This window comes from Fusarium odoratissimum (assembly GCF_000260195.1).
Source record: "Fusarium odoratissimum NRRL 54006 unplaced genomic scaffold supercont1.72, whole genome shotgun sequence".
Taxonomy (NCBI): domain Eukaryota; kingdom Fungi; phylum Ascomycota; class Sordariomycetes; order Hypocreales; family Nectriaceae; genus Fusarium; species Fusarium odoratissimum.
This window is the reverse complement of record NW_022158743.1, coordinates 30,070-42,587: the sequence shown is the minus strand read 5'-3', so window position 1 is coordinate 42,587 and position 12,518 is coordinate 30,070.

The following is a 12,518-nucleotide window of genomic DNA, read 5'->3' as shown; positions in this document are numbered from 1 at the left end:
ACTATTAAATTAAAAGTAATTATTAATATTATTAAATTAAAAGTAATTATTAATACTATTAAATTAAAAGTAATTACTAATACTATTAATAGGGTTAGGGTTAGGATAGGATTAGTATTTACTATTTAAGTTATCTTTGCCTTAGTAGTTTTTTTTAACTAAGATCTAGTTAATAAAAAAAAGTAAAAGTTTTTCTAAAAAAAAATAATAAGGAAATAAAAATATAAGTAAAAATAAAAAATAAAAAGATAAAAAGAGAGGTAAAAAGAGATAAAAAGAGAGATAAAAAGAAATAAATAGGGAAATAGGCTAAAATAAAAGATATAGCCTAAATAAGTAATAAAAAGAGATATAACTAAGATAAGCTAAGAAAGAGATATAACTAGAAAAGCTAGTAAAAAAGGGATATAACTAGGTAGCTAATAAAAAGAAAATATAGCTAGGTAGCTATTAAAAAGGAAAATAAGGCTAAGATAGCCTATAAGAGGTCTAAGAAGACCTTCTAAAGGTATTCTAGGCTAACTTAGCTAGGCTTATAGAGATCTCTTTAGCTATAAAAGCTACTAAAATAGCCTTAGTTTTAATTAAAGTTAGGCTTATAATGGCATTAAGCTAAGTAGCTACTAAGGGACTTATAAGCTGCTAAAGCTTCTTATAGGTTTTAGCAGTCTTTAGGTCTATAAGGCTACTTATAGAGATAATAATAAGTTAAAAAAAGGCCTTTAAAAACTTATATTTCTAGTGTTTTTCTTTTATAGCCTCTATAAGGGTATTATAAGGGTCTTCCCTGGCTTAATCCTTGGAAATAATAATAATTTAGATATTATAGAAGTACTGGCTTATTCCTAAGGTTATAGCTAGGTTAGCCTATAGGCGAATCTCCTTATTAACTAAGGGTTTTTTCTTAACCTCTAAGAAAGGCTAGCTACTAAGGGCCTTATAAAAGGCCTTTATAATCTTATTATACCTTATAATTTATTATCTGCTAATACCTTTATAAGTATCTTAATAACCTAAAGCTATTATAGCCCTATAAGAGCTATAAGGCAAGCTAGGGGGCTTAATAAAGTAAAAAAGCCTACTTCTAAGGGCTTTAATAATCTTAGAGTTTATATAATAAGTTAGTTCCTAATTATAAATAAACTAAGTTATATTAGGTTTATTATTAGTAGATTATATAAGGTATAATACTAAGCTTATTAAAGTATTATATCTCTTAATAGTAAATTTAATATATATTAGGCTTAATTAATATAAAGAAGTTTTATTAATAGCTAATAAGCTAAAATTTATAAAAGTATAAATAACTATATTTTATATATTAATAATAATTATATAAAAGTAATATAATATAAAGTTATTATTAATCCTAGAATAACATAGTCCTAAAGTGCTATTAGTCTTATTATTATTAATCCTTCTCTAATTAGTTAGTTATATAAGGAATTTTATAAGGTATATATAATATAACTACTAGGATTATAATATAATCTCTTCCCTCTGGTAATCTTACCCTTAAGGCCTATTATCTTAATTAATATTAGTCTTCTTTTAATAAAATCTAATTTAAACCTTTTACTATTATATTTTATAATATTTAATTATATATTTAAATAGTTATTTTATAAAGATTATAAAATTTAAACTTTTATACTTTCTATTAAATTTATTAATAAAAAAGCTAATATACCTTATACTTATTATTTTTAGGTAGGCAAGAAGTACTTAATATCTACTAATTCTACTTATTATAATAAGTATATTTAAGCCAAGAAGTCTTATAATAATACTTATATTATATTATCTTATATATTTATTATATATTATTTATTAATTATATTAATTTTATTAGTTATAACCTTAATAAAGTAAGAAAAAAAACTAGAAAATAATAAAAATAAGATAAATAAGGATCTTCTTAAGCTTTATAAGGAAATAATAATATTATAGTCTTATTTAGCTCTAGCTACTAGTTATTTATTAAGGATTTATAAAATTTATAATTATATAAAGGAAAAACATTTTAAGGCTACTTATTATAATCTTTAGGAAGTAAATTAATAGGATATAATCTTATTTAATTTAAATATATATAAGCATATATTACTTTAGGATCTTTAAGTAAATTATATTTCTAATAATATTAATTAATCTGCCTTAGGTTTAGGTAATAATTTTCTTAATACTTTTCCTTTATTTAATATTAGTAAAAGTTCTTTAGGAGTTACTAGGTATTAATAAGGTATTTAAGTAGTTCTTATATATTTTTACTTTCTAGGTAGTTTTTTTATTTTATTAGGTATATTTTTTATCTTTTTATTATATTTATTTTCCTAATTACTTCTATTTTATAGACTTTTAGTTTTATAATTTTTTATAGCTTATTACCTATTTTAACTTAAATTATATTTACTACTAATTTAAGTAATAAAATATAAAAACTAAATAAAGCCTAACTTTTAGTAATAGGTCTAACTTATAGTTATTTTCTAAAATTTTCTATAATACTTTATAAGGTCTAATAAATTTATAATCTAATTTATATATTAGTTGGTTTATTTTAATGTTTTTTATAGCTAGGTAAACTATATCTCCCTCTAAAAAGGTTAGTCCCTTTAACTATTTTAGGTTATAGTAGTTTTTTATATATTTTCTAATAAATTTAAGTTTTATTTTTATTTCTTTATATAAGTTGGTAATTTAGTCTAAGTTATACTATAAGTAATTATTAAAATATTATTATAAATATAAGTCTTTTATTAAAAAGGATTTCTATAAGTAACCTATATATATTAATAATATATTAATAAAAAATATAAGAAAGTTCTTTTATATTTATTACTTCTCTATAAGGTAGGTAGTAGGAAAATTTTATAAATTAATTTATAATAATTATAATACTATTATAAAAGATTTTAACTAAGGGTTTTTTTAATAAAAGTAATTTAATTATAAAGTCTATTATAATTAAATCTTATAATTATTATACTACTAGTAATAGTTATAATTATTTATAAGGCTTATATCTTTATGCTTTTATCTTTATATATAAGTTATATTATTTTATAACTTGTTTAATTTATTTTTTTTTAAAATAGTAATAGCCTAGTTCTTAAAGTTATTTTATTATCTTTATAACTCCTTAGTATTTATATAATAGGTATATATAAATTTTATAAATAAATTCTTATTTTACTCTTTCTTATTTATCTTAGTTTATAAGGGATTATATTAGGTATTCCTATAGTTTTTATTTACAAATTAGGTATTTATCCCTAATTTATCTAATTTATTTATTTCTTCCTAATTTAAAATACTAAGAAAGATAACTTATATTAACTTCTTAAGGTTTCTTATATATATTTTAATAATATTCTTTTAGTTATTATATAAAGATATATTTCTTAAATCTAATATAATATTATTTTTCTTTTTTTATTATTCCCTTATAGCTTTTAGTAATAGTTTTAATAAGTTATATAAACTAGTATTCTCCTTTAGGATTAAATTCTAAGAGTTATTCTTTTATCTTTATAGTTCTTATATTAAAGTAAGGTTATTAACTAATAATATTTATATATTTATTATCTATGCCCTTATAGTATATTATAGTAAAATTAAATTTATATAGGTATTTTATATAATATAGTTATTATTGGTTTAGCTTTTATATTATTATAAAGTAAGTTATATTCTTATAATTAGTAAACACTTTTACTAGGTATTTATTTCCTCTAAGGTAGTATTTAAACTCTTTAAAGCAGTTAATAATAGCTAGGAATTCCTTATTATAAATAGGGTAGTTAAGTTCTATTTTATATATCTTATAAAAATAAAAAGCAATAGGATATAATATACTATTATTATCTTATTATCCTATTTATCCTCTTAAGGCAAAGTTAAAAGTATTAGTTTTAAGTTTAACTTACTAGTTAAGGTTAAATATAACTAAAATAGGTTTACTTATAATAGCTAACTTAAGCTGCTTAAAAGCTTATTATGCCTTATTATTTTATTAGAATTATTTATCCTTTTTAGTAATCTCTATAAGGGGGATAATGATTTTATTAAAGTCTTTAATAAATTATTAATAATAATTAGTAAACCCTAAGAAGGATTAGGTTTCTTTTATTAATATTAGAACTTTTTATTTAGTAATTACTATGATTTTTTACTTATTTATTCTAATTTTATTATATAAGATTTTATATCCTAAGTATATTACTTAAGACTAATAGAAATAACTTTTAGTACATTTAATAAGTATATTAATATCTTATAGTACTTTAAGAACCTTATAGATATGTTTTATATGCTTTTCTTTTATATTAGAGAAGATAAGGATATTATCTAGGTAGTAGACTATAAAGATATTAAGATACTCTTAAAGTATATTTATAATTATATATTAAAATATTATAGGTATATTAATTAATTTAAAAGATATAACTAAGTATTTAAATAATTTATATTTTATTTAAAAGGCTATTTTTTATTTATTACCTTTTTTATTATAAATAAGATTATAAGCAGATTTAAAATTAAAGGCTATAAACTATTTTTTACTAAATAGGCAGTCCTTAAGTTTAGTAATAAGTAGTAATAGTATTTTATTTTTTTTTATAATCTTATTAAGTTATTAGTAATCTACTATAAGTCTTAGTTTATTTAAGTTAGGTTTTAATATAAATATAATTAGATATCCTGCTAAGGATTCTAATAATCTAATATATCCCTTTTATAATATATTATTTAACTATTTTCTAAGTATATTAAGCTTATCTTAAGATAGGTTATAAATAAGAAAGAATTTTAAATTCTTTCTATCTTTTAATATAATTTTAATATTATAATCTATATATTAATATAACTTAGTATTTAATTCTTCTTAAAATAGTTTCTTATAAATATAATACTATAGTAATATATTCTTAAGTTATTTATTAAATTCCTTTATAGTAATCTGTTTTATTTATTTAATATCTTAGTTTAATTATTTAAATTATCTTTTAAGAGTTATTATTATTTATTTAATATACTTTATTTTGCCTTTATAGTACTTATATTATATTCCTTTTAGAATAAGTAATACTTTATTATACCTATCTTTACTACTTTTATTAGTTAAAGTTTAAGATCTTATATTATTTTTATTTAAATTATTTTCTTTATTTAAAGGATAGTTTTTATAATCTACCTAGCTAGTTCTCTAGTTAATTTATATATTATAATATTATAATTATAAAAATTTAAGTATTAAGTTATATTTTTATACTAAGATAATATTAAAGTTAATACCTTAGTTTTTTCTATTAATAAATACCTTAAGGTAATTAATCTCTTTAATAATTCTTCTATTATTATAGCTATAAGTGCCTCCTTCTCTATTTTTTATAATATAAGGTTTCTTTTTATTTCTTTATAATAGCCTTAGTTTATTAACTATTTTAGGGGAAATAAAATTTATATTAGCTTTGCTATCTATAAGTATATTTAGCTACTTATCCTTAATTCTAACTTTTAGTTTTAGGCAGGTTTATTAACTTCCTTTTATAGTTATTCTTAGAGCTTTTTCTAGGAGTTTATTTTCTTCTGCTTTTTTGCCTATTTGCCACTCTATTATAAATAGTATATGCCTTTTCCCTATAGGTAGTTTATATTATATTTACTTTTAGTATAGTTAATATTATTAGGATATTTATATTAGGTAGTAAGTTATTATTAGTATATAGCTTTTATTTTTCTTATTTTATAATTTAGGATAATATTTGCTTTTTCTTTTTTAGTAAGAGGTCTTTTTTTTTCTTATTTAGATTCCTTTAGTTATTCTTATAGTTATTACTTATCTAGCTATTAGATAATATTTTATTTATCTTAAGATACTTCTTTTGCCTATTATATAATATTTTAATTAATTTAATTAAGTTCTTAGTTAAGTACTTTATATTTAGTAATCTTAACTTCTTATTATATTTTTTATCTCTATTATATAATATATTAAGAGTTTTAGATATATATTAAAGCTTATTCTTATATTTCTATATAAGCCTTTAGTTTTACTACTTAAGATCCTTTATATCTCTTTATAACTTAGTATCTAATAGTATTAATAATTATATAAGGTTTCTATTTTTAATATTTATTAATTTATATTAAGAAGTAATTATTTATTACTTTATCTTACTAGTATTATAGGTAATAGTATTATATATATAATATTTATAATATTTACTTATAGTTTAAATAATTTAAGTATCTTCTTAAATCTTTTTTAACCTAAATATATTCTTTTAGTATTATAAGATCTTCTAATATTTCCTTTATATATACTTAGATATAGATATTATTATCTTATTTTATAATTATATATTCTCTTATAAGTTTTATATATTTCTAATATTTATTATTTTAGAAACAGATTTTATATTTATTATATTATAATATAATTTCTATGTTTTAGATTATTTTATTTTCCTTATATCTAATATTTCTAGTATTAACTTCTTTTTAAACTTAATAGGATTCTAAGTAGTTTAAATTATTAATATATTAGTTTAGTTATTTTAGGGTAACTCTAATAGGGATTTTATCTACTGCTAAGTAAGGTCTTTAGTTATTTTTTATAGTATTAAGTTTATTATCTAGGTTAGGGTTAACTTCTTTTCCCTTTTTAATTATAAAAATAGTTTTACTATTATTATTAAGTAACTTATTTACTATTAGTATTAGTTTTTATTTTAGTTTAATTTCTATATTTTATTATAATTAAAAAACACGCTAAATAAGTCCTGGTTAGGGTTATAAGTTATAAATATTTAGAACTTTTTACTTATATACCTTTAAATTTTTATAACCTTGCTAGTAAACTTGCTATTTTTTTATACCAGAACCGCCTAAACCTATAAAATATACAAATCCGGCTCCTCCCAGGCTTACATCCTAGGAGGTATTAGTGGAATTTATATACATAGTTAATAGAGGTATTTTATTTTACTAAAATTTAATTATAAAAGTATATCTAAAAATATCTAAATTATATAATAGAGAAGGAAGTAATTAAATAATTTATAACCTTAAAACTATTTTTTATCTATCTTTAGCTATAACATATATAAAAGAATATATTTAACTTTATATTAGGATAAAAGTATAATTCAAGCTTAGAGAGGCTGCTTATAAAATATTATTATAGCCCTGTAAGTTATTATTATACCTTAGTTATTTTTCTTAGTATAAAACTAATAGGAGGAGGGCTTGGACTAGATGGTATCCCTGCCTGCTTTATAGTATTATGATTTACTTTAGAAATAAGCTAATAACCCTAGGGCTTAAGCCAGATAATATCCTAGTTGATTTTATAATAAAGTCTTAAAATAGCTAGACTTTATTATAAGTAATATTTAATTAAATAGTAAAGAAAAATATATATCCTAGTATATAATTAAATATATTTTATTAATATAAATACTATTTATAATATATTTAATAAGCAGGTAAGATAGATAAGTAAGTAAGACAAAAATCCCTTACCTTATATTATTACTATTTAATTTAATATTTATTAAGAATATAAAATATTAAAGTCTTTATATAAGGCTAGGATCCTTCTAGCACTTTAAGCCCTTTAAAATAACCTAAAATTAAGTATTTAAAAGGCAGTAACTATATATTAAGTTAATTACTACACCTTAGGTTACTGCCAGGATAGAATTCAATTAATATATAATACTACCACAAAGTCATAAAATCTATTTAATTTAAAGAAGCAGATAATAATTTAATTTATCCTTAACCTAGATTTACAAGGATTTCCCCCTTGGCATGATTTTATAAAAAAAATAGCTAATTCTCTACTTGCTAACTATAATACATTACCTATTAGTAAATACTAAGTTTATAACTTTATTTAATAGTAACTAGAGCTTAAGATATATTAATTTCAGAGATATAACTATTAGAGAGCTAAATATAAGAATCTAATTATTATTTATAACTAGTTTCACCTTATAGAGAATATAATTATAAAATATAATATTTAATTAGCTAATATATAGAACTTTAATAAAACCAGCTTTATAATAGGTATAATTAAGTCTAGGATAGTTATTATAAGCTTAGAAAGGTATAAAAGACCTAAAAAGGTATAGCCTAGAAATTATAAATAAATTACTATAATTAAGGCAATTAATATAAAAGGCTAATTAATTATGCTATTTATTATTAGTTTAGGCCAATATTACCTTATTAATTAGTATTAAGAATATAACTTACCTAGTAATTAGGTTATTATATTAAGTAAAAATAAATAAACTAATAACTAGCTAGGCCTTAACTAGCTTAAGTACTTTAATTAATTAATAAAAGATTAATTAGTTAGTTCTTATTATCTCTTAATCCTTAATAGTTATAAAAGCCACTATTTAGCTAAATTTATAAGATATTATAAGGAAAATAAGATTATAATACTTTATATACTTACTTATGCCTCTTATTTACTTTAGCCTCTTAATATTAAATACTTTAAGCCACTAAAAAAGGCTTATAGGTAAGAAATAAAGCATCTAATTAGATACTTTATAACTTATATCTCTAAGACTAAGTTTTTTCCTGCCTTTTATACTGCCTACCTAGCTACTATTACAGAAAGTAATATCCTTAGAGGGTTTAAAGGAGCCAGGCTTACTCCCCTTAACCTAGAAAATATTATCTTAAAGATAGATATATAGTTATAAACCCTAATGCCTCCTATAGAGGTCATAGTACCTTTAACCCCTTAGGCTTTAAGGACCCTAAAGATAATACTAAAGGCCTAATTATATTTTAAATACCTAAAAGTATAAATTATCTATTATAAAAGCAGCTCCCTAGAGTTAATACTTAAAGCTATTAGGTATTTTAAAAAGGAATATAAAACCTTTTTATATAAGATATTTATATTAAAGGAAAGGGTTTAATAACTTAAATAAGTAAATAGGTTAATAGGCCAGCGCCAAAGAGGGAAAAGAAATAAAATACAGAAAGAAGGGCCTTTAATTATAGAAGATGCATTATAAGCAATTAATCAGATAGATATTAATATACAGGTAGTAGCTAAGTTATTAAGAAGTAATAGTTAAGGAAGTTTAGGTTAGCCGAGGGTTTAGTACTATAGAACTTATGGCAAGGCTAGGCATAATATAAGGACTTATTAAGAGGAAATTAAAGTTAATATAAAAGAGTATAGTAATTAATTTTAATTAATCTAATAGATTGTAGTATTTTTAAGAGTGATTTTATCTTATAGGTAATAAAAAGTATCTTACCTACTTATCTATCTTACCTACTTATTAAATACATTAGATATTATTATATTATAGTAAATAATATAAACTTTATTAAATTATATAATATATTTAAGTAAATATATTATAAACCTAAGTATTTATATTAATAATAGGTAAAAATCTCTTTATATCTTATATTACTATGAATTTCAGCTTATTTTAACTTATTATACTGCCTGCCTTTTATTTTACCCTAGAGTATTATATTATATCTTTAGGCTTTATAAAAGTAAATTTATTAAATTCAGTCTTATATTATATTTACTTTTTTCCTTAGTATGCTCTTTAGAACTAATAATTATATTATAGCCTTATTAATATATTTATCCTAGCTAATTACTATTTTAGGCTTAAAATTAAGTTTACCTTTTTAATAGGTCTTATAAAGACTAAATTAGTAAGATATATATAAGGAAAAGGAAAGAGTGCCTTAATTAAAATATATTAAAAGGCCAAGGAATCTAATAAGTCTCTTAAACTTATAAATATATTATTTTTTTATCCTATATATATCTTATTAGAATTAATTATATTAAAGCACTATAGCACCTCTATTAATCCTAACTAAAGTTAAGAAGCAGTAAAAGCAAGATTATAGCAAAAACTAATATAAATAGTTATATTATTAAGGCCAGGCTTAGTGACTTTAAGAAGCTAATAGCTATAAAAGTGTCTGGCTGGTAAGCTAGGTCTATTATACTGCGGCTAATATTACTAATTATTAATAGACCTGTTAATATAGCTCTTTTCCCTTTTTATTAATTTATTTATAGTGTTATTTCCTAATAGGCTGTTCCTATAAATACTCCCTTTTAGGTAATCTTATTATATTATTAGCTGGCGGCTAATATCTCCTATAGGGAAACTTGGATTTTAAAGATGCTAGTCTTAGTAATAATACTTCTTTATATAATTACCTATTTATAGTAAATATATTATTAGCTATTTTAGTTATATATTCCCTAAAAGATATAAGATAAATAAGAAGTATATTTTATATTAAGGCTAATAAAATAGAAGAGAAAAAAATATTAAAGTGAATAATATTTAAGTTTATAGCTAGTCTAGGATATTTAAATATAAATAAAGAGGTATAACTAGTAATAAGCTATCTGCAGAGAGACCTAGCCTTATTAAAACGCGAACTTATATAACTTTGTATATAAGCCTATTATGCCTACTAATACCTATTAAGAATACCATAGGCTGCATTATCTCAGTATAATAGCCTTTTACTCCCTTAAATTAATTTTAAAAATTAATACTTTACTTAGGATACTTTATGCCCTACTTAAAATAATTTAGCAACTTTGCCTATTTTATTATATTAAGCTATTAATATATAAAAGGTAGTAAGTAACTTAAGGCGAAATAGGTCTAACTCCCTAATATCTAAAGTAACTTTAGACTATGGCTATATTCCCTTTAATACTAATAGTAACTATAACTTCTATATAGTTAACTCTTACTTAGTTTTACCTAACTGCCTATTAAAAGAGAATCTAAGCCTTCTAATTAATCTTTCTAACTAAATATATATATATCCTTATCTTTATTCCTTTATTAATTCTTTTTAAGCCTAGGAGATATAATATGGCCTAGAAATCCTTAAATCCTAAACTGCTATATATAAGTATATCTTCTAAATATTCTTTTTTACCAAGTATTATTATAAGTCTGGCATCTAAGTTCTCCCTACTATAATATATAACTTATCCTAGATATCTAATTAAAAGCTTCCTTAAGTTTAGGTTTATATAATAATTATAATTATATATAAGCTTATACCCTTAGAGAAAGGGCAGAGTTCCTTTAAGGTTTATTACTGCCTCTTAATATTATCTTTAATAAGCGTTTTGCATATAAAGCTGCTAACTACCTATACCAGTAAAAGGCATTTCTTTCTAATAAGCCTATTAAGCCTTTATCTTTCTATAAAACCGAAGCCAGCCTGGAATACGGCCTAGTCTGCATCGAATGGCGGTGGGATATTAATAGCATTTAGTTTGGGCCTAAGAGCCTTCAGGCTGTTTGCAAACCCGGCATTTTCTGTTTATTATTTATGCCGCCGTTTAAGCGCAACCTGTCCACGGATTAGGTAATCCGGCTGCATGGTCTTGATCTTGCTACTACTTGATATATTCTATTTGGGTTAGTGAATACATCGGGGATTCGCTTTGACGTATATCTATTCTTTCCTGGGGCCTCTAAAATATCTGCATCTTGGAACGGATTATCTCTGGATTGCTAAAAGGATCTCTATGATAGTATAATTATTCCAGCGGCATTTAGTAGTATCTCTGATCCTCTCTGTTAAGAGCTCCCTGGATCTTTTGATATTGCCTATGCAAAGTCTCGTTCCTTTCAGGAGCGGCCTGAGACGGGTAGATGGAGAGCAGGAGATGATGGTAGGGCTTGCTACTTATAATATACGTTGCTGACCGATGATCTTGGACCGTTCTGGTCGTCTATCACTCAAAGAGCTAACTCGTTTTGAGTCTAGACTAAGGCTGGAAATAGTGTTGCGTACTTTAAGAATCCACAGTTGCTATTTCAGGCCTATGATCTTAAGAATATCTTTGTAATACTAAGCCTCTATGAAACTATGGGACTTATTTATGATACTGTCCTCTCTGGAATGGATCCTGAGCAGATAGACCTGCACTCTTGCTGGTTAGATATCGGAATGTGTGACTATGTCCCTGATTGACTATGTGGTAATGATAACAGGACTGAACCTTTCATGCTACTATGGAAAAGTGATTGCTATTAATATTTACACCGTAGACTTTCTGAGATAGCTCCCGATACGCCTCTTTTAGCAAGTTACTTCTGATCTTTTCTTCTTTGAGATATTGGAATATACTATTGTCGGATAAAGGCGAAAGGAGTCGATACTCCTGGCTGCCCCCGGAGTCGCGACCCTGCCGTCATCCGTGCCAAGGCCTACAACTGCAACAAAGAACTGTTCTCAGTTATGTATAGCAACTATCGTCTGTTTGGATCCGGATACCTCCCCTTATTAGCATTTGATGATGATATGATCAAAGATCTCTCTTCTTCTAGCCAGAGTTGCGAACGGGGTTTAAAAACGCAGCTGTCCCGTGGTGCAATTTTGAAGGCCTGGAACGCGAATAAACGACATTTGAGATCTATGTCAAACCCAAATATACTCTCCAATTATGGGATCCGAAA